Source organism: Phodopus roborovskii, unplaced genomic scaffold (assembly GCF_943737965.1).
Source record: "Phodopus roborovskii unplaced genomic scaffold, PHOROB, whole genome shotgun sequence".
NCBI classification, from domain to species: Eukaryota; Metazoa; Chordata; class Mammalia; order Rodentia; family Cricetidae; genus Phodopus; species Phodopus roborovskii.
In genome coordinates, this window is record NW_026126470.1 from 10,914,126 (window position 1) to 10,939,325 (window position 25,200).

The following is a 25,200-nucleotide window of genomic DNA, read 5'->3' on the forward strand; positions in this document are numbered from 1 at the left end:
GCTTCCTCTGCTTTGTTGTTGTGTTACGTTCTAGTTGGTGTAGATTCCCTAGATTCTGGTGGTGTCATGCTTGTCTTTCTGTTGTTAGGTGTTTTCTTGTATTGCCTTCTTCCCATAGCTTCTTCCAGTGGGTATTGGTGGGGTCTCCCCTTCTCTCTATGGTGGGCTTATGTGGGTCAGAGATTCAATATCTGTAGCTCTGTGTGGTCTAAGCTCTGTAGGAGGTCATCTCCAGGGATGGGGTCAAGGATGAGGATCCAGTAGAAGATACCAGCAGGAACTCACAGTGGTCCCGCAGAGATGGGCGGGTCTCTGGGAGGGGCCTGGTACTCTAGCAGAGAACTGGAGGTGGGGGTCAGAGACTAAGCAGATAGAAATTACTGGTGGTCCTGCATGGATAGGCAGGTCTCTTTTGTTCAGAGTTGCTCCAAGACGTCTCCGAAGTAGGGTGGACTGTTGGCTCCATCCTCTGTCCTAGTGCTCAACCAGAGTAGCAGGGCTGTGGGCAGGGTAGGGCACAGGGTAGGGGGGTCAGGCTCACAGTGGGGATGGGTGGGTGTATATCAGATCTCCAAGGGTGCTCTGGTTGGGGACAGGACACAGGAGCATCAAGATCAGGGGCCAACCCAGTGAGTCCGGGGGGGGGGGGAAGAAGAGGTTGTAGGTGACAGGCAGCTCCGATTGGGCCCAAACTCACCTCTGGCCAAAGCTGGCAAAAGAGGACAAAGGCTGAGCTGAAACTTGGGAAGGTTTTGCAGGATAGTGGGATCTCACTGGAAACTGGAACTCTCCAGCTGGGGCCTCTTTCTTTAGCAGAGGCCCAGATTTGGGGTTCAAGCTCATTTTATTTTTTTTTTAATTAATTATTTTTTTATTTTACATGTTGATCCCAGTTACCTCTCCATTTCTTCCCTCACTTTCTCCCTCCCTTCCTCCCTCCCTTTACCCTTTCTGCACCAACATATGCACCCTGACCACCCTTCCCTCCCCTCATCCCAATTCCACATGTAGGGCAATGCTATCCAGGTGGGGTCATGTAGATCTGTCAAGTCATTTGAAGTAGGGACTAGGACTACTCTCCTGTCTCTAGGTTAAGGCAGTATTTTTCCATGGTGGGTGTGCCCGCAAGGTCCGTTTGTGCACCAGGAATACATCCTGATTCCACTATCTCAGGTCCCTTATACTGCTCAGTCCTTCTGGCTGAGACCCATATTCAGGAAGGCCTGAGTCAGTCCCATGCTGGATTCCCAGCTGTCAGTCTGGGGGACCCTTAGCTTCTTGTTCAGGTCAGCTGTCTCTATGTGTTTATGCAACCTGGTCTTCTCCTCTCCATCTGCATCTGTATTCTAGTTCAACTCAGTGTTTAGGTACGAGTGTTAGCTTCTGTTTCCAACAGGTACTAGGGCTCCAATGATGGTGGATAAGTTAGTTGTTGATCTCAGTACACGGGGAAGGGCATTTATGGTAGCCTTTCCACAGATGCTCAAATTGTTAGTTGGCGGCAGTCTTGTAGGTCTCTAGACCTTTCTTTAGGTTCAGTTTTCTCTTCAAACCAATAATGGCTCCCTCTTTTAAGTTCTCTCTCTCTCTCTCTCTCTCTCTCTCTCTCTCTCTCTCTCCTGTCTTCTATTCCTACCCTGACTCAATCTTCCTAGTCACATGTGCTTTCCTCTCCTCCCCTTCTCTTTCTCCTACTTCTCTCCATTCACTGCCCCCCCCCCACTTCCCATGTGCTCTGGGGGGGGGGGGAATTGTCCCTTCCTGCTTCTGTGAGGGACTTTATATGAATGTCTTAGAATACACCTTGTATCCTAGTTCCTCTGGTGGTGTGAATTATAGGCTGGTGATCCTTTCCTCTTGTACTTCCATGGGCATGCCCTTCTTCAGATTGGGAAAGTTTTTTTCAATGACTTTGTTAATTATGTTTTCTGCACCTTTGACTTGGGCTTCTTCACCTTCTTCTATCCCTATTATTCTTAGGTTTGGCCTTTTCATGGTGTCCCACAATTCCTGGACATTTTGTGTTAAGGATTTGTTGTATTTAAGATTTTCTTTGATCGATGAATCTACTTCCTCTGGTTTATCTTCAGCGCCTGAGATTCTCTCTTCCATATCTTGTATTCTATTGGTTATGCTTGCATCTGTAGTTCCTGATCATTTGCCCAGTTTTTCTATCCAGCATTCCCTCAGTTTGTGTTTTCTTTATTGTCTCTATTTCAGTTATTTCAGTTTTCAAGTCTTGAACTGTTTCCTTCACCTGTTTTTTTTTTTTTTTTTTTTTCTTGTCTTTCCTTACTCTTTAAGAGATTTGATCATTTCTTCCAATTTTTTTGTTTGTTTTTTTCTTCCATTTCTTTAAGGGATTTTTCTCACATCATCTTTGAAGGCCTCTATCCTTTTTATGAAGATTTTTTAAGTCGTTCTCTTCTGTTTTATCTGCTTTGGGGTGTTCAGGTGTAGTTGGTGTAGAGTCCCTAGATTCTAGTGGTGTCATGCTTGTCTTTCTATTGTTAGGTGTTTTCTTTTGTTGCTGTCTACTCATTGCTTCTTCCAATGGGTCCAGGTGGGGTCTCTCTCTTTGCTATTCCTGCAGTTGGCTTATGTGGGTCAGAAGTTCATGTCTGGAGCTCTGGGTGGTCTCTCCTCAGGCAGGGGCCCGGCGATGGGGGATAAAGATCAGGCTCCAGCGGATGCTGGGAGAATGGGGTCAGAAATCAAGTGGCTGGGCCTCAGGGTGGTCCTGCCCTCAGGGATAGGCAGATCTCTGGCCAGGGCCCAGAGCTCTAGCAAGAGGACTTGAGGTGGGGGTTAGAGAGCAGGCAGTCAGGGATTCAGGACTGTCTTGCATGGATAGGCAGATCTAGTGTGCTCAGAGCAGCTCCAAAAATTTCCCCGAAGGTAGCTGGATTGTTGGATCCACCCTCTGTTCCAGTGCTCAATCAGAGTGTTGGGACAGTGGGCAGGGTATATCAAAGGGTGGGGGAGGTCAGGCTCTTTGTGTGTGTGTGGATGGGTATGTATCAGAGCATCAGGAGACCAAGAGCACTCTCCGTGGTACAGGACACAGGGGAGAGCAAGATTTGAGGACAATCCACGGAGTTTCCAGGGAACAGTTTGGGCACGATTCAACCTGAACTGGTCCCAGAGTCACCTTCAGCAGAGGCCTGGCTATGGGGGTCAGGGACTCGGGATGGTCCTGCTGGGATAGGCGGATCTCTGTCCAGGGCACAGAATTCTGGCAGAGGACCACCAGTGGTGGGGGGGGGGGAGGTCAGCCTCATGACTCACTTTCATATTAGACATTTTGAATATTGAAATAATGATAAATTGGAAAATATTTATTTGCAATTATACTTTGAATTAATTTGGATATATAAAATGTAAGGAAGACATTTAAGAAAAAGTGGTCTAGTCCTCAACATTGTATGAAGTAAGTTTCTGATACACAGAGGATATCCAGGCTAAGGTACTTTGTTACAGAAGCATTAGAAAACCAGGGCAAGTTTTGTCTCCTCTCTGATACTATTTGTGCATATTTACTATTTTCTGATATCATTTACACAAGATTGGTACAATGTAGGTGACCTTTACATAGATTCTGATATTATTTGTATGTAGAATTGTATTATGTTTTAGATCATTGTGTTTCATTATGAAACTTTTCTAATATTTCTTTTTATTTCTTTCTATTAAATATTATTTTATTTCTTTTAAATATTAGGCAGATCTTTTCCTTGGGGAGTTAATTTAAAATAATTCATTTTGTTTTGTGGATTATATGTTCTTCTCTGCTTTTATTATTTGCCATGTGATAGTTATGTTTCTATTCTGGATTTTAGACATTTAATATACAGTCACCTCGGTAAGACACAAACCTACAATCCTACCACTTGAGCAACTGAGCTAGGAATATCAAGGCCAACCTGGGTTATATAGTAGTAACCTGTAACAAATAAAAACAAGAACATCAACTTCAGGAAGCACAATAAAACAACAACACTAGTCACCTCTCCCAGTCTATATAGTAAGGATTTCATTTTGGCAAAACCATTGTTAATTCACTGGATAAAGCTTCTGGGACATGCTGAAATCCTCAAGAAGGATGCAGTTCCCAATATTTGTGTGTTATTTCTTGCTTAGAGAATTTTCCCAGATCCTTTCATATGGGAACGTAACTTTCTTGATCACTAAGGTGCCCTGTTGAAGGACTGAGTTTTTGAACATCACAGTAGTAAGTTGGCCTTTTGTGGTTACTTTTGTTCATAGGGGAACTCAAACTTCCAAAATATACTAGATAGTGGTCAGTATATAAATCAGGTGAGAGAGACCTTCTTTGGGAAGCACTCCAAAAGCCACATTGCATTCACTCTCCATTATTTTCCTAATTCCTGTGGTAGTGACTTCGAATTGTGCATGATCAAATTGAGCCTTCCTCGCCTGTCTACTGCAGGCTCACCTACCCTTGATCCCCTTGTTTTAGCATGCCCTAGGCATACAGAGCATTTAGATTTTCTTGGCACTATGTATGAATGAAGACAAACACCAGTGCATTGGCAGTCTTCCCAAAAGCTGGGATTAGACAGGCAGCCCATTCTTTTCTCTCTCTGGGGGAGCAGCCATGTGCTCAGCTGAGCAGTACTGACTAAGGAGTGAAGTAATCACAGAGAAAATAAGGATTTTTACCACTTTCACTGTGGCATTTCCAAGCACCAAGCTTTCCTCTGATTCTGCAGCCTCAACTGTTTTCTGTATATGATAATAAGCTGCTCTATTTATGGTCACAATGTGTTTTTAAGGCAGATTGGAAGCTGACCCTTCCTAGTTCAACTATTGCTGATTTTTTTTTTTTTTTTTTTTTTTTTTTTTTTTGTCATTCATCATCATTCACTCTTCATCAAATTTCCAGGAGACAGAACTGTAGGGACTTTTTCCTTTCAGTATTTTATTTCAAAGTAATTTCTTACTGTAACAAATAGCATAATTGATATATTAAATATTATATAAAAGCCACATTAAATTTTTGTTCTCTCAGGAGATGACTAACCTTCAAATCTCTGTACAGATATCAACTTATCAAGGTTCGTTCAACAAACACATTTACAGAACTCATTTGTTCAAAGAAAGACTTTATGAACAGGTAATAAGGTAGACCCAAATAAAACAAGATCTCAAATAACAAAGCATCCTCTGCTAACATTATAGATGAATAATTAAACCAAACAAAAGGTAGACAAATGGCAGATCAACCACACAGGCTTAAAACATTTAAAATTTTGTCTAATAATATCTCTGGTGCAGAATTCATTGTGAACATCCCACTGAAAACTGTGTCATAATCAATTTTTCCTTTTAGAATGCTAGGATTTGCAAGCTTATCTCTATCGCCTTGTAATTACTGAAGAGAACTAATACTAGTTCTGACCAAAGAAGGTACTAAGAACTATCAGAGTTGATATTAATCTTAGATGGGAATGAAATGCAGGCTTTCAGCATGTTGTTAACTAGAAATCAATAGGGCTCCTGTCTTAGTGTTGTGCGACACTGGCTATGTGCATGACTGTGGTTCCACAGCCTGAGAACTTTGCGGAACCGTTAGTGCTACACATTTAAGATGACAGCCCTGTATTTACCCTGTCAAAATTTTCAGGTTCAATATCTGTTTGGCTTAGTAACTTGAGATTACTTCTACTGTGATATGATACAACTCAGAGTGGCATATAATAGAACACTGAGGCTTCCTTGGGGGCATCAAAAAAAGTTATTTTGAAAGCATGTTCTGGAAGGTAAAGAAAGAGGAACATTGATGGATAGATTGCCTTAATGGAAGCAAGTAAATCTGATTCTTATTGAATAACAAAACCAAGAATATATATGTTTAAGTGGTGATAAAAATAAAATGAAACCTCTTTGAAATGGTAGGACTGCTACAATTTTAAATGTTTCTTCCTGCAGTAATAAGAGCGAATACAGTAGGTTTTTCCAGTAGTACAGAGAAAGATAGAGGCAATAAAATAGTGTGTGTCCTACATTTTTAGAAAATTTTAGTAGCCTAGATGCCCTTCAACTGAAGAATAAATAAAGAAAATGTGGTATACTTACATAATGGAGTGAGTACTTTTCAGCAGTAAGAAACAACAACATCCTAAAATTCACAGGCAAATCAACTAAACTAGGAAAAAATATCTTGAGTGAGATTATCCAAAACCAGAAAGACAAATATAGTATGTACTCATTTATAAGTGGATAGCAGACATAAAGCAAAAGATAGCCAGCCTACAATCCATAACCCCAGAGAAGCTTGATCTCTCTTCCAGAAACAAATGGAAGCAGATACAGAAATCCACAACTAACCAATGGGCCAAGCTTCTGGAGTACAAGCAAAGTGATGGAGGAGTGATAATATGAACAAAGGAGTCAAGACCATGATGGGGAAACCCACAGAATCAGCTGACACAAGCTAGTGAGAGATCACTGACTTGGGTCTGACAAATGGGGAACCTGCATAAGACCAAACTAGACTCCATTAATGTTGGTGACAATGGTATAACTGGGACAATATATGAAGCCACTGACAGTGGGTTCAAGATCTAACACTAATTCATAAACTTAGTGGAGCCCTTTCTGTATGGAGAGATACCTTGCCCAGCCTAGACACAAGGATGTGGAGCTGGAGAAGTTCCTTGATCCTGCCTCAACTAGATGATGGGACATACTTAATAGACTTCCTATGGGAGGCCTTACCCTCTCCATGGAGAAGATTGGAGGGGGTTAATTGGGGATGGGGGAACAGGAGGAGAGGAGGTAGGGGGCACATGGTTTGGAATGTAAAAAAATAATTATTGTTTAATAACTTTATATCTTACAAAATGTAACCTTTCTTAGATATTAAATAAGTAGGTTCTCTCTCTGCCTCTCTCTCTCTCTCTCTCTCACACACACACACACACATCTCTCTAGTACCTGATTCTTGAGCTGAGAATGGGAGAGCCAACCAATATTCTAGTAATCAGTCTGTGAGTAGCAATTCAATTATCAACTTCTCTATAATATAATTCATTTTAAATTAATATTGATTAGTGTTAATCAGCATATGTGGCCAAAATAACTAAGTAAATCAAAGAGGCAACATTCAGCATTATGTTCCTAGGAATGCTAACAATGTAGAAAAAACAGCATGTTAAAATCCAAAAGATACATAGTGTCCTAGTGATGTCTGATGGTTTTCAAAGTAGCACTGGAAATTAATACAAGCTTTTTTTTTTCAGTGTAACAATTAAAGTTCTAAGATTTCAGTGTGCAACCTAGCATAATATTCTACCCCATGTATAAGAAATCAGAATAAATCTAAAAGACAAGGACAAGGAAGGAGTGAACAAAAGTTACTAGACACATTAGTCTGAAAGATAACTAAGAATCGCATTACAGCAAAATGTGATTTTAATTGGAATTTAATATTGACATTGCATCACTTTAGGTTTCCATAAAAAAAAAATGTTCTGCGGGGGCACATCTCCCATGGAGGGATACTCCCTTAACCTAGAGACAGAAGAGAAGTCCTAGTCCCTATCCAAGTGACTTGACAGATTTAGATGACCCCTCCTGGAGGGCATCACCCTACATGTGGAGTGGGGGGTGTGTGGGAGGGGAGGGTACATGTGAGAGTGGGAGAGATGGAGAAAGGGAGGGAGGGAAGGAAGGAGAGGAAACTGGAATAGATATGTAAAATAAAAATGAAAAATAAATTAAAAAAAATTCATGACTTTACACTTCTCAACATTTTTTATTTAGCCAAGGTATACAGTAATATTTTTTACATCATAGTTTTGTTTTTCCATTCTTTGCATTATTCATAAATTTTAGGAAGATTATACCTTCACATATTCAACATGGCTATTTCTCATATACTAACTTCTGAAATAATCACATGCCTATGCATGAACATATATACATAAGTACTTTTAAAAATGAACATTTTGCCCATTGCATTGTTTTTCCAAGTCTAAAGACTACAATCTAAAATATCCCAACTGATAGTCAACCAATCTACTTCTGAGTTACATCTTAAAGCTAGTACTTGTCTTTTAAAAATTCTTTTACTCACGTTACTTAGACACCAATGCTAACTGCAACTTCAATGCTCTCTGTCATGTAAGTACTGATATTCTCATACATAGTCATCAATTATATAGCAAAGTTACATTTGTCTGTTTTAAACATGTCAATTCAAGATTAATTCCCATATTAGACAATTACTTTTGTAATATTTAATTTAGTAGCTAAAACATGGTGGACTCACTTTAGCTGTGATTGGATTTCATAGCATCAAAAAAATGCAGCAATTGAAACTTCAAAGAGTAAACACAAGTGTATTGTTACATATATCTCATTTTTCTTTCAGTATGGTTCAGTCACCCCCCCCCCCAAATAATGTCACAAATTAAAGTTAAAGCATATGTTTTGTTCCAGTATAAAGAATTTCTTCAAAAGTATATTTGGTACTAGTTTGCTTGCTGTAATTGAGGAATAGGTAGATATGGTAGACATGGCATGACATATCTAGAACAATAAGTCAGAGAGGTTTATTAGATGAATGGAGTGGGGCATTTCTGATTGCATTCCTGAGATAATACTCATGGCTACATTCTTCCAGATTCTACTTCATCAGATCCTAGTAACCTTTTCTTTCCCTGCACTTTTGTTGATGTAATGATCTAAACTGAAATTTTGAAAAGCTCAGGGTGACATACAGTGACCTATAGCAAAATCAGGCACAATGGTGGTACTTCATAATTATAGTCAAGTGCAAATGACACATTGTACAGCAAGAAAAAATTGCACCAAAACCTGATAATTTTTTCTTGATTACTTCATATGTCAAATTTTTACCATGGAACTCAAACATGTGTACATCTATTATATGAAGACAAAGCTTGAGTTCTATTGACTCAATATTGAATATTCAAATAATTTCATTATGAATTAGTCTAATTTCTCCACTTTTAACAACTCCACTTTAAATTTATTTATTCTCTATATTCCTTAACTATAATATATAAACCTCAATGCTAAGATCTATAACATGAACCTAGTCATATGTCCTTCTGTGTGATGTGTAGCTAACGAGTGGACTAGATAAATTCGTAGGCACTTTTGTTGTTATCCTTCTTTAAGGTGATTGCTATTGTGAATCCATTCTTTATTGGGTCATGCTTTAAAGTTACAAACGTAAACTAAAATTGTGCGTTTACATGGTAGCACATATTTCATGAATAAAAACTCTTCACTTTTCATTTTTTCCTACATTAAAAGAGAATTTGATGAAGAAGAACTTGAAAGTCAAATACAGACTGATTCCTGCTATTGAAATTTATAAGGTAAATGACCTTAGCCAAATTATGTAAAGTCTGTGAAATGTATTTGCATAATGAAGTGGTAAAACAAAATTTATGCCTATTCTCTTGCAATACAATTAAGAATTAAATGTCTCCAAATATTAAAATATTAATGAGATTATGAATAGATAGTATGAGAAATAATTCATTAAGTTACTCAGTGTACCTTGTTGAGGACATAAATTATCCCACTGTGTTAAAATTTCTCCCCTTGTGGCCTTTGTATTACAGTGTGGGGGGAAAAGAACACAAAAACGTAATGAGCAATATGTCAAGTTATGATAAATATTAGAGTAAAAAAGTAAAGTCTAAGAAGGAGAAAAAAACTTGTGGAGATGTTAACTGGCGCTTAAAGGTTAGGCATGTAGTCTAGAAAGCAGTATGTGTTATAGCACATGTTGAAACTCAGAGAATGCATAACTCATGAGCCTTCAAATTGGAAAAATGCTTCTAATTCAAAGGATCATGTTATGAGTAGGTTTTTCCCTGCCGGTATGTTCCCTCAGCTGCACCAGCCCCAAATAAGACACAGAGATGCTATATTAGATAAAAAGCTGTTGGCCAATTACTAGTTTCTTATTGGCTAGCACTGTATTAAACATTAACTCATTTCTATTAATCTAAGTGTTTCCACATGGTCTCATCTTACTGGAGAGAGGGGCTGGCATTCTACTCTCTCCATCCTCTATCCCTACTACTTCCTCTCTCCTCTTAGTCTCCTAGTCCCACCTATCTTGCTTACCTATTGGCCAACAGTGCTTTATTCATTAACCAGTAAGAGAAACATATTTAATGAATGACATCTCCCATCAGGAATATATTCAAAGTTAAAATAGATTATTAAATAAAGAGTACAAAAAGGAAACGGAAAACAGAGCCAGAAAATGTAAAGTTCCTGTATATGCATGGTGTAGACTTATGATTTACCACTGAACAAATAAGGACTGGACAAGAGAGACAAAAGTGACCTGTGTGCATGTTCACTTTCATGTGATCATTATGACATTTGTTTTAACATCATATACAAAGAACACAAATGGAAAACCAGGATGGATAATATCCAGGTAATTCCAAGTTCAAGCTACTAAGCCTTGAGTATGATTGTAGCAACAGTGTGATTTCACATGGTCTGTCAAAGTGAACCCTGTTATACCAGAACTATGGTCTCATAGCCCAGCCACTCCCTGGAGTTAACTATCAGCCATTACAAACTACTCTCATTTGCATGGTATGAACCAAAATCAAATAGGACAACTTCTTTATGAATAAACAACCAGGCCACATTCCTCAGATATGTGATTATAATACTGAGCTGCCCTAACTGTTCCCTCAAAGAAACCATGTATTTACTACATGTTTTTTTAATTACTGTGCATGAAAATATAAATCCAAATTAAATAATATGAAATATATATGAACATCTGTGTTCATTTCTATGTGCATATATGCATTATATATGTAGACTGAGTATTTAGTTGATATTAGAAGGGTCTACAAAATAAGCAAAAATAGAAGAGTGTCTCAGTCAGTGTTCTTTTGCTAGAAATAGACACCATGAATATAGGAAACCTTATAAAGAAAAGTATTTAATTGTGGCTGTCTTGTAGTTTTGGAAGTTTGATCTAGTATGAATGGAAATAAATCACAGATGAAAGCATTGCAGCACATAGGCAGACATGGTATTGGAGGAGTAACTGAGATTCTGAATACTGGTCCACAGGTATGAGAAGAGAGATCCTGAGCCTGGCATGGCTTTTGAAACTTCAAAAACAACTGTAGTCATTTGAATGTAATTGACACCCATAGGCTCATAGGGAGTGGCACTATTAGGGGATGTGGCTTTGTTTGAGTAGATATGGCCTTGTTGGAGGAAGTATGTCACTGTGGGGGAGGGCTTTTGGTTTCCTGTGCTCAAGAATCTGCCCAGAATTTCAGTCTACTTCCTTCTGATCATGATTTAAGTAGCACCATGTCTGACTACATGCCTCCATGCACCCTTCCATGAAAATGGGTTAAACCTCTGAAAAAGTAAGCAAGCCACCACATTTTCATTTGTAAGAGTTGCTGTGATCATGATACCTCTTCACAAAAATTAAAACCCAGATAAAACACCCAGACTCAGTGACACACTTCCTCCAATAAGGCAACACGTATTCAAACTAGTTCACACCTCATATTCCTTCTCAAGTAGTGCCATTCCCTGATAACTAAGCATTAAAATATGTAATCCTCTTGGAAGCATATTTATCCAAGCTGACAGAAAGAGTAAAATAAACTTTAACAAATATAGTTTAAAATCTAAATAGTCATGTTAAGGAAATGAAATAAAAGGAGAGTGACCTCCTTACTCCATACACAATTTGGGAGGAAGCACATAAATGAAAACTTCCACATACTGATAGTTAAAAACAGACAAATCAAGCAAAAAACAACAGGGAAAAAAACCTGTTTCTAGTGTGTAATTTTTTTCTAAGCTTTTCTATTCTTTCATGTCTAGTAGGAGAAAATAGTGCGTTCATTTTCCCATAGACTTAAGAGAAGACTATGTTATCTCCTAGATCAAAATCATGCATAGCATTTGGATAAACAGAACATTGTTTCTCTTTGATTGAGAAGGTCATTGGTGTTTGATATTGGAGTGCTGTGATTGTGAAAGTATTCATGAGAAGGTGGTAATGTAACAAATTTTCTTATAAGTATGGTAAAACTTATAACCACACAGTTTTTGAAAAGAATATCTTTGTAGGCCCAGTTAATGAAACCATACTGAATCAGTATGCCATGAAATATGTGCTTAAGAAATCACCTTTAGATTAGAAGGTCAAATTTGAGGATGGGAAAAAATCCAAAGTATCAATATATCAAAGACAGTTTCACAATAGAAACATTTAAGATTTCATTATGTATCTTGCTAGTTTCAATTCTGACTTTTTTAATTTTATAAGGGATGGGCTTTCACAAAGTGTTTTTAGACCTGCAGCTCATAGCATGAACCCTTTGCTGTCTGTTTTCATGTTAAACAACCTTGCTTTCTTTATTAATTGTTTGGATCACTGGTGAAGCTCCTGTAAGATACTGACCACTTCCTCTAAATGTGCATTAGCTTGCTTTTGTTCTTTAAACTGCCATGAAACATTGTCAGAGTTGCACATGTGGTCTGACAGTTGATTTAGCACAAAGAAGTCACCGTCACTCCTCTCCAGTTATTACTAAAAATAGAGTCAAAGCTTGTGTCATTTTGTCTGTCTGGTCTAATTGTTGGCTCATATTGAGTGTATAAAAAGTGCACAGTGCATTCATAACTACATACATTGGTCATTCACATGCCTTATTAATCATGTAGTTTTTTGCATATAAATCCAAAACTAATTTTTTTGTACTAAACACAATTTTACCAATTCAAATTGGTAAAATTTCCACTATGATTTTTGTTGTATTTCTTGCTATCTTGCTATCTCACTTTGTTAAGACAGGAACATGTGAATCATAGCATTGCTGAGGATAGCCTAATCTCTTGCTTCCACTTCTCAAGTTGCTAAGATTACAGATATATACTTCATGAAACATATTTTAAATATGTTTTCATTAACTAATGTTTATATTAAATTAATGTATTGATCATAGGCAAAGAAAATCTTATAATTCTCAATTGTTTTCAAGAGAAAAATGGGTAAGATGTAAAAGACACATTCCCCACTCTGTGACCATGCTTAAATAAGAAAATTAAAATCTTTAAAAAAATACAGAGATAAAGCACATGTTAATACAAACACTTCAAAATGAAGTGTTTGAGTAAATAAATAAATAAAGTTGAATTAATACCAAATATACTTGGAATCTAAAATGCCCAAATACATTTACTTACAAATAAACATCACTTAATCAAATTTTAAGAGCTTAAAAAAAGTGTGGTCACTGAAAACCATACAAACACAAACTACAAAAAAAAAAGGACTCAAAAGGTTGTGTCTATATATACTGTGTTTGTGTGTGTGTGTGCGTGCGTGCGTGCGTGCGTGTGTGTGTGTGTGTGTGTGTGTGTGTGTGTAATAATACTAATCTTCTAGCATTTTGAAAGGGTCAGGAGAAAGGCAATTTAGGAGAAGATGGAAGGTAGGTAGCGATAGAGTTATATAATTATATTTCAATCAAAGATGAATTTTTTTGGTTAGAATATTTCAATATAGGGATATTTATTTAATAAAATTTTATATTTAAGCATATTACTTTTACTTACAGAACTATGAGAAGTTTAGGAGTTTCTATTTTCTGTCAGCATAGCTTCTTGACATTGGTATTGTTTGACACATATAATATATTCTCTTCACTCCTGTAGTTTTATTGATGTCTATTTTTCTGTTTGTTTGTTTGTTTGCCTAAGATTTTACCTCTAGAATTCTGGTTTCTACATCAAAGCATTACAGAATTTCTTTGTGTTAACAGTCACTTGGGTGTTCAAAATGACCTTCTCATGCTAGAACATTTTCTGTGTTCAGAATAAATCATTGTGATCTTCCAAAACATCTCCCTTGATCTTTGTCATATAATTGGTCTATATTTGTTAGCTTTTAAAAAGTATGTGTAAAGAATATAATTTCCCTTCAGGGCAAGAAATTCTGCTTATTGATACTACTCATTTGCTACAAGTTATAAAGGACAGCTGATAAAGTGACCTCATAGCATGTTTTTTTGTTTTTTGTTTTTTGTTTTTTTTTTTTAATCTGGGATTGGTATGCCTGCTTTTTGTAGACAGTGGGCCAGGAAGTTTCCCTCTGTGTAAAGTCCCTTAGATTGACTGATACAGAAGTCAGGCTCTGTTGAATAGAACACTTCCTTTGTAGGAATGCTTTCTTTCTTAGATATTCTGCTTCCTCTTCTGGGGAAGCTCATTCTCTGATCTACACTTGAATAAAAGCTGACCTCCAGGTCTCATAGGTGGATCTACCTCCATTGGCTATTAGTTTTCTTCTGGTGTGAGACTGCTTTTAACACATTTTCAGCAAAAGGCCACTTTTTCATCTTCTTTTTCTCTACTCAGTGTGTCAGATCCTGGAAATATGTCCCTGAAGCATTGTCACTGAGACCTCTTGTATTGCCATCTCATCCTGAATGACCACAAAAGGAAATGTTTCTTTTTGTCTACAAGAGTCATATTAACTCATGTTAAAGATAACACATGAACATGTAGGAAATTATGTCAACTGAGTTGAATTTGAAAAAAGGCTGATACCAGGTCAAAAATTCCTGTGGTCAAGGGATACTGCACATGCTCCTATAGTTTTTGAGAAACATCCAAAAATAACATGCTGGGCATTTATAAACATATCAACAGAAAAATTCTACTTACTATGAATACAATAAGCCAACAAAGTTGTTAAAACATTGATCAAACCTCAAAAATCCTGCAGCAAGAACACCTGTCCTCATTAGAGCTATGTACAAATGTCAAAAGGAACTTGTTTGTCTTAGTTAGGATTTCTATTGCTATGAAGAGACACAAGGCTATTTTAAACAAAAATATTATAAACAAAAACCTACAATATTAGTGTCCTAAGTTATAATCTCTCTGTGATCATAAACTTCTGTAGTTCCCTAGGTATCCATGGTATCCATACAAAGCATGGTATGCTTGGGGTAGATTGCATGAGAAATGTTTTTTATAGGCTCAAGAGTCTGGGTACTTGGCCCTCACTTTACTACACTGTTTGAAGGAAGGGTACAGCCTTGCTGGTATAAGTGTGTCACTGAGGGTCACTTTGAGAGTTTATAGCCTTACTCAATTTCTAATTTTTTTTTGTTCTGATTGGATTTGATGTTGACAATGAGATCTCAGAGCTTTCTATTTCAGCTACTAGGACTGACATTTGTCCATGCCTTCCTGCCTTGATGGACTTGTATCTTATGGAATTTATAAGCCTAAAATAAACCCTTTCTTCTATAAGTTATTACAGGCATTTTAGTCACTCTAATAAAAAATAACAGATAAATACATTACTATAATTTTATATGCCTACATAAAAGTTTGTGAAATCTGAATAGATAAAAATGCCATACTCACTACTTCATGTTTAATATGTAAACCAGATTGTAATACATTATAATTTAAGACTAAATTTGGTTGAACAATTGTATCACAGAGTAAATTTGTCTAGTAAACAAATTAGTATTCTTTTTGTTGTTGTTTGTTTTTGTTTTTGTTTTTTGAGACACAGTTTCTCTGTCTTGATTTGGAACCTGTCCTGGAACTGGCTCTGTACACCAGGCTGGTCTCAAACTCACAGAGATCCTCCTGCCTCTGATCGGATCAGAGATCTGATCTGCCCTGAGTACTGGGATTAAAGGTGTGTGCCATCAATGCCTGGCTTGCTCCACCAATGCCCAGCTACTATTTATGTTATGGAAAAGTGAAAGCCCTTAGTAAATTATCTTAGTTTATTGGCATCGACTTGTGAGATAAATCATTAGCAAGTATATTTTCAAAATTTTACACTTTTATTTTATGTAATAAATGTGTCTGCTTGTCTGTATAAATGGCATGTATTTACAGATCCCTGGTGAGATCAGAAGATATTAAGGGATCCACGGGAACTGAAGTCACAGGCTGCAGTTAGCCACTCAATGTGGGTAGAGGGAACAAAATACAGGTTCTTGGGAATGACAGTAAGGGGTCTTAACCATTGAACCATCTTTACAACCATATAATTAGAATATTTGACTCAAATTTATAGGTTCAAATATAACTTCAATTAAATTTTTAGTTATTTGAGGAAAGTCATATGTGAAGTTAAACTCTCTGATTAAGAACTAATTATTTTCCCATTCTGAAAGTTGTGATGAAATCTTATAGTTCTATAAGATTTCTATAATGATTAGATATAGCCATTTATTATTTGACATTGAAATGTGAAAGAAAGAACACTGGGAACTTTACATTGTGATCATGGCAAAATATCAAAAATATTTGGAAAAGTCTTAGAATAATAAAAATGAAAAAGATGATGGAGATGCAAACAGGGGAAAAGTTATTGTTTTTATACCAATAAATTTGTACATCTCACAACCCTCATTACACACACTTTGGCATAGTAGTTGGAGATTAGTGCATACACCTGCTGCTGTTCAAACTGTAGGGAATAAAAGACCTTGGAATTTCTCAGATCTAAAGGGAGTAGCTATGTCACATCTCTCCCAAGAAGAATCAGAGAGCATCGAAGAAGGACAAAGAGTAGAAGAGCCAGAAATCTTGACATGTTTTTGGTTTTGTTGTTGTTGTTTGTTTGTTTGTTGCTTGCTTGCTTTGGGGGGAAGCAGTATTTGCTGAAATAACAGCACAGTTGCATACATGAACAGAGAATCTGTGAATGTGTGTTCAAGACCTGCATAATGTCAAACCATGCAAACTCCAAGCTTGGATGGCTGACCGGTCTATGCAGTACCACCACAAGTGAGGAACTATTGACAACTGGTACCCACTGGGGGAGGGAGAGCCAGTTTCAGAGTTTAAAACTCCAGGGTTTAGCCCACTGAAAGGCTACCCGTCATCAAGTGGATGGTCATATGTCCACAGAGTAATTGCACTAAATAAGTTTTCTAAACAGCAATTAACACTTAAATTGGAAGAAAGGGGTCCTGTGGGACACAGGAGAAGGGATTAATATAAGAAGTTCTGAAACAATAATACTTTCTTGAGTCATCTGTGATGACATGCACTTTTAATCTCAACCTTCGGAGGAAAAGGCCAAAGGATCTCTGTGAGTTGAAGGGTAGCAATGTCTAAATATCTAGTTCCAAATCTGCCTGATTACATAGAAAAGCTCTGTGTCAAAGATATACTTCACTGTATGATTAAAAGCTAAAACAATATCCTAGCAATTTAATAATTAAATCAAATCTTGATATTAAAAGTGATTAATTTTAAAATGATATTGCTTCCAAGATAATGAAAAAACTGGGGATGTTACCTTATACCTATAATTATAGCACTTGAGACATAGAGGAATCACCTGGATTTTACAGTCAACCCAAAGCTACAGAGAAACTTTTAAGAGATTCTGAGAAACCATGTCCAAAAATATTCATACCTGAAGTTAACAAAATAACTGTCCAAATATCTCTGCATATGTAACTTGTAACTTGTCCCTTTTTGCATGTTAAATTCTAAAAATCTCATATGAATAAAAGACATATTATTAAGAATTTAAAAACTGAATAGGAAAGGAGAATAATTTTTTAAAAATATTTTTATTAAAACACATAAAATGACCAGTGCTTTATACTCTGATTTAATTGGTCAGCTATGTCTGTGTGTGTTCTCTAGTGTTCCTTAGAGCATTAATTCATAAACACATCTGACAATTTGTGAAAGTTCTAGATTTTATACATAAAGATCATTTATACTTAATGACAGTATTCAACTCAATGGTTTTATTTCTAAATATGACGGAAGAAAAAGAATGATCAGAAATCAAATTCCAGCTGGAACATTTTCATTATGTGGTTTTCTATTAATGGTTTTAGAGGTAGTGAAGTTCAGAATAAAGATAAAGAAAAATTTAGGATAAATCAGAAAAGAAGACATTGAAATGTTCAAGTTAAAAATCAAGTAATATTTTACTTTGAAAAAGAAAAAAAAGTTCCATTTGTAAACCAATTATGTCATAAAAACATAAGTACCTAGTAGAAAACAGGAATTAAAAAAAGAGTAAATCCCACAATCATGAATTGAGCTATTTCAGAAATCTAAGGTAACAATGGCATGATACTTACCACATCACAAGAGTGAACATTTGTGAAAAAGATATATCAATATATCACTACTGTAGATTCTAAAATGTGTCTTCCTTTTACTATTCTATGTCCCTTTCTCTAGTAAACACCTTTCCTCCATTATTCCTCCTTTGAACTTCTCCAGCTTTATCCTGATGGCTTATTTCACTTACATAATCTCCACTTAACCTTTAATATTGCACTTCCCAAATGAAATCAGCATTAATTTGTCCAAGAGAACAAAGAGAAGATGGAGCAGAAACCATGCCAAGGAAATTCTTGTTAAGAATATGATAATTGAACAGATGTTAAACTACATGAAAAAAATCAAAATGTATTAATAAATCAGCCAAACAGAATCCATCCAGACAGAAAGCAAATGGGTGTTGTTTCAGCTGGGTAAACACACTTATTTTTTCTTACTTTCATTCCCACTATTAAACATATGCAGCTCCTCATAATGTTGTATGCATTTCTTAAGTGATATATTCACATGACAGCCTGATGAAATACAAAGTGCTAAATAAATGCCATAAAGAGAATTATCTTCTAAGTCTATATAGTCAGTGATTATGATTAACATAGATTGCACCAATGGTTAAGATATTCTTACATTTCTGTGCTCCTTGATTTGCATGGTGTTGGCCCCTGTGCCAGCGAACTGAGGCTTGCAGAGAAGCTGCCAACCCTCACAAAGTACATTCCAGTGGCAGATGGCACAGATGAATATATGCAGTTCCATGCTTGCCCCCCAAAGAGCATAACCTTAGCAGGGCCATGGAACTGGTGACAAAACATGAGATCCATTGCTGTGAGAAACAATGGCTCAAAGTATGCCACATACAGAACAGGTTGCAATGCACCTGGTAGCCCTCTGGCTGCAATGAAGTGCCAGCTGTGGGGAAAATCAGAGAACAACTACCAGACAACACATATGTCCGAGTGTCAGGAAGGGGTGTGTGCTACTTAGTAGTGTGCCTTTAAATAATTTGAAAAAGGAAAAAAAACACTAAAAATTATTTGAACAATTTGATGAATAATTTTTATTACAATATATACCTTTGGTTATCAGATTTATGCCATACATAGTATTGTCTTTAGAGTTATGAAGTGCAAAGCGAAGGTCACTGATTAAACACGACTATTTAAATTCTGATTTAACATAATTTATACTAGAGAAAATTAACCTTCAATTTCTCAGGCAGATTATCTGCATTTCCAGAGTAAAATAAGCAACTATGGTGGGCATCTGCCATATTGTCCCAAGAAGAAACCCCTACTAACATCACCACATCTTACAAAGTAATGGTTTAAATGAAAATAAAATGAATGATTTTATATATATACATATATATATGTACATATATATGTTTATATAATTATAATATTATTATTCAATTAGTGAATATTTTAATGTACTATGCATGACCCCACTTTAGAATAAAGAAATAGATGTCTGGACGGTTCAGTGGGAAATGATGTTTGGAGAGACTTCTGAAAGGTTAAGAGTACTGGTTACTCTTGCAGAGAGCCCAGGTTTGATAGCCTGTACCTAAATGGTGGCTTACAAGGGTCTACCACTCCAGGATATCTCATCCTTGCCATCTTCTGTCCTCCATGGACATCAGATATACATGTCCTACATAGACATACATGCAGGCCAAATAGCCATACATATACAAATACGTTTTACTATTAAAGAACGAATGGTTTCATATGAATATATACAAGCACAGTCACACACATTCATATATTTACTTCAGAATATGTGAAATCTAGAAATATTAGCACATTGCTCTTTTTATTTGAAAACTCTTCAGAGGCTGAATGAAAATTTGGGGTTTCCTTATATATTCGGGGCTCAAAATCCTAGGCCTTCCTGCAGCAGCTTTGTAGACTAAGTTCATTAGATTAGTTTTCCAAACAGCAACAACACATAAAATTGGGAGAAAAGGGTGCTGGAGGGGGGCATATAAAAAAAAGGGAATGGAAGGTGAAGTTTATCAATATATTTCATATAATAATTTCTGAAATGATCAATAATACTTTCTTGAGTTATTTGTGGTGACACACTTTTAATCTGAACCTTAGGAGGAAAAGGCAAGAGGATCTCTTTGAGATTGAGAGTAGCTGTGTTTAAATATCTAGTTTAAATATCTAGTGTTTAAATATCTGCCTGGTTGCATAGAAAAACTCTGTCTCAAAGACATATTTCATTATGTTAAAATAGTACCCTAGCAAATTAAAGCTTTCTTGTCTGTGAACCTGTAACGGTGGCCACCGCCCCCCCCCCCCAGAAGGATGGAAGCTTGAGGTGTGGCTTCTGTTTCTAAGCTTTCTCTGGTGGGTCTGCTGATTCAGTAGGAAGGGAAGAGAAATGCTCCCACAGTATTTTTGTGTTTTTCTCTGTAAGTATTCCCTAATAAACACCCATTTACCATTTTTCTTGGGTCTAGTGAAGTCATTACACCCTTGCCTTCACTCTATCATATGTAGTTGGTAAAAATATTTTTTCCCATTATGTAGCCTACTGCCTTTTCTGAATGAAACAATCTTTTGCCTTATAAAGATGTTTTGGTTTTATTAGGCCCCATTTATTAGTTGTTGATCTTAGTGTCTGTGCTAATGGTCTTTCTGTTTAGAAAGTCTTTTTCTATACCAACAAGTTCAACAATATTGTAAAGTTGAGAACATTATTGGTTACTAACAAATCATTCTCCAAGAAAGTGCTGAAATTGTGAATTGTGACTGTAAGTGTTGGGAAAACAACAGTAAGTGCATTTTATCTTATACTGATTTCTCTTAATTTTTTCAGTAAAGAATGAAAGGGAAAACATGCAGTCCATGTTTTTCTCCAAGTGGGTAAATATCTACCATAAACATATTCTCAAGGATCTTTGAGGGACATAATAGAATTGTTTTTGATTGACTTCCACAATTCACATGTCTTTAAAATGTAAGTTGGATTTGCAAAAAAGCTGTCATATGACAAATTGAATATACAGTATTCTATACTTTATGTTGTCACCTTCAGGGAACATGTGGAGATATAAAAGAACTAAAGGAATAGGAATCACTCACATTCTCATCACAAGAATTATTTGCTTTTGTTTCTCTAGCATGCAAGTCAAACTTTTCCAAACCATGCTGCCAAGCAAATTCTTGTTGTTTATAAACAACTCTGCTCTCTGTGAATAGTTTAATGTTTGTGCATGGTGAGAAACAAGTGATTGAGTTAAAAGCATGATTTGGATTAAAAAGATCAGAGGCTTCACAGGAGATATTTGCTTGCCATTATTTGAATGTCTACTCTCTGTAAAATTTAGAATTTGCTTGCATGCCAGAGTAAACTCTCTTTATCTGTGTCTCCCCTTTTTCTCAATATGAGGAAGAGTGGATATTCTAGCTAATCTCTGGATAGGAGGAAGAGTAGATATTCTAGCCACACTCAGGGTTTTGAGTATACCTATTCAATGTCTTCTCATTGCTGTTCAGTGTCTGTTGCACAAGTGGATTCCATCTGGCTTTATTTGTCCCTTCATGGGGAATCAGAGAACTAGAGTCCTTGGTTGATCCATGCTTTGTGTCCAACATGCCTAAGATTTCTTTTTCTATATTTTTTTCAGTCTACTTAAGTATTAGCTTTGGTTTGCTAACATGAAAACATTAATATTCCCTGTTTTACTAGGTAATTTTCACTTCCGTACAACCACAACCATGTTACAGTTCGTGGGTCAGTGACAAATAGCATGTGCAACAATGATTACATATGTTCAAATCACAAAGAAAATATTAAATGGCAAGTTTCCTAGGGGTATCCTGAGTTGAGTGATTTAATGCTGCACTTTGCACCTGTGTTGTTTCCAATTTGTGCTGTTGTAAACATTCTGTACATTTTTGCCACAATAACTATGCATAAGTAATGAAATAATCTGAAAATATGCCCAACATTGGTATGATCTTGAGATAGATCTCTCCCCATCTTCCTCAGGAACTGCTGTACTGTTTTCCATAGTGACAGAACACGTTTAAAACCCTATCAGCAGTGGATGATGTTTTCTTTACTCCACATCCTCTCTGGCATGATTTTTTAAAAATTTATGAGAAAACAGGATTGTTTGATTGTTGTAAAAGGGGAAAAAAGAGGTTCATGTGACTTTATCCAAAGGAAGAGGAGGGCTTAAGTGTTCATGGATTAGTGTCACATACCAATAATGTTCTTTAAAATTATTGAAACTACTATTTCAGGTGACATCTTAGAGACTCCCTTGATTGAGTAATGGGTTCCTAGAGCAGAAATCTCTTCACAGAAATCTCCATTCCATTCTGATCTTTTATCATTCTTTCACACTAAGGATGTCTGTGTTGTTGCCAATGGGCTGCATTTCCTGTAGAAAACAGAAACATATTGTTTTAGTCCAGTCGTCTAGTCCTTCTAGTCAGTATTCACTGTTTGGGAAACTGAGAATATAGGAAGATGTGTCATTTTTAAAATGTGTATCAATTCTTGTTGTTTTAATTTTAATGGTTGGTAACTCCCTAGTATGAACTTACTTCTCTACTTTTATAGTGTGATTTATTATTTTCTATCATCGCTTAGATTTGTTCATTGTTTCATTGAGAAAGAAGTATAGAAATGTTTCAGTGATTAAGAGTTTAGACCACATGAACAGACTTTGGGAGCCCAATCCCCATGGAAGGATACTCCCTTAGCCTAGAGGCACAGGGAGGGCCTAGGCCCTACCCAAAATAACTTGACAACTTTTGATGATCCCTCATGGAAGACCTCACCCTCCTTGGGGAGTGGATGAAGGAAGGGATGAGGGATTTGATGGGGACACATGGGAGGATGAGAGGGAGAGGGAACTGGAATCAATATGTAAAATATTTTATATATATATTAAATAATTTTGAAAAAGAAATGAGTTTAGATTGTTCCTACAGAATACCCAAGTTTGATTTCCAGGACCCATGTCAGATGAAACATAACCACCTGTAACTCTAGTTTCAGGGGATTTTATGCCTTCTTCTGCCCTCCGTAAGAACTGACCTACACAGATGTGTAAAAACCCACACACCAAAGTACATACACATACATAATTAAAACAAGAAAAAACATAAGCCTTTTGAAAGGATGTCATTGAGTGTATTCTGTAGTTTTGATTAATGATGAATTCTTTCATTTTGAATTTAATATGGCAAATAACATCTGTGGGAGATTTCTCTCTCTTAAGGAAGAAAAACTGCAATGACAATTTTAGAAATCCAAATTTAAAAAAAAAGTACAAATTTATGATCAGTATAGACTGAAATAATATACAATGATTCTTATTAAAATTATTTTAGTTTAAATAAAGATTCTGTCCATAATTCAAAGACATTTAAAAAGCTTACAGTAGCTCTTCTGCAACCACTGCCCCTATAGCCTCATGTGAACTTGGTTTCTTACGGTTTCTTAACAGATGTTGTCCCTTAAGTTGCATGTTGTATCAGTAGTACCTGGTTACTTCTGAAAAGTGTATCTGAATTACAGCATAGTGTTGGTCCAAAGCCAAGATGAGAAGCAACCAAAAGATGTTCTGTGCTTCTAGAAAAGATATGATATCAAAATACTTCTGGGAATCCCAGCCTATCTGTAATGTGTTTCATAATGTCACTGTGGCTTTGATTCTCAGTAAAAAAGGCTAATGCCTTGAAAATCACCCAAAATCTCTCAAGTTGAAGATGTTCAAAGTGATTTTTATTATCTTTGCACTTTGATACTTTCTCCGTGTTAACTTTAATTATGATTTTGGCAGATCAGGAAACTGGAAAATAACACTAGGCAACAATTGGTTTATTTGTGAATGTATTTACAGGTAAGTACTTTAAGTTCAAATTGATTTAATCATGGGCCATTAGGCAGTATAAACCTATTGTTAGGCTTTACAGTTTGGCTATAATGAGATAACTGAGAAATTCTCATAAAATGGAGATAACCATTTATAAATATCAATAAAATACAAAGCAGTTTGTATTCTAACAATTAGTTTAAACAAGCTTAAATATTTTCTCTTTATAAAGAAAACATGTGGTGGAGGGGATCAATACCAAACATTGACAGAAAAAGCCATGTACTGTAAAACTGTCCCATTCACTTCTTTACTCCTAATGTAAATAGATAAGAGTCTTTGTTGTGAAAGGATGGAGACTGAAATTAAAATCCATAACACCCTCATGAAAGCCTGGGAATAGCTGTTCATGCCTGTAACTCCATTAGTAGAGGACAAAGAATATTGGGATAGAGGATATTGGGAGCTCATTGGCCAGCCAGACTAGCAAGAACATAAAGCTTCCAGTCCGGTGTTTTAAAAAAAAAGCATTATCCAGTTCTCCATATTGTTCAAATCTTGCGTGTATGGGGAGATGACCGAGAAGACTCAGTTTTGTTTCCAGAACCCAGGTAAGGTACTTCACAACCGCTGGTAATTCGAGCCCTAGGAGAGCTCAAAAATAACTTAACGTTTTGTCTTAATTAGTTCCATTGGATTAGTAGAATGATATTTAGAGTTGAATGGATATGTTTATTATATTTTGTTGACATTTTGCATACTTAACATTCAGAAATTTTAAGGAGTTAATCTATGACTGAGCAGTAATTTCTGCATTTATATTTATGTAAGTATTATATGGCAAAATTTTTGTGATTAAATTGTCAATTATAGATAGACATTAGCAAAATATAGAATTATATATGTATTTTTATTGAATTATTATTGAGACTTAAAAGCAAAATTCCTATGCATGAACAACATAGCCTTTGAGAAATGATTGCATTAAGTGAAATAAACAAATAAATGTACATAATCATACTACGTAGATGAATGCATTAGTCATACTCATGGAGATGGAAAAGTTTCTCAAGGCCTAATGGAAAAAACAAAAGAGGAAACATATATTAACCAGTATGGAGCCTAGGAAGATGTAAACATTCTAGAGAGGGGATTTTGGTTGGTTGGTTTTTAAACAAATGTATTATTCAGCTCTAGCTGCATTTGAACTT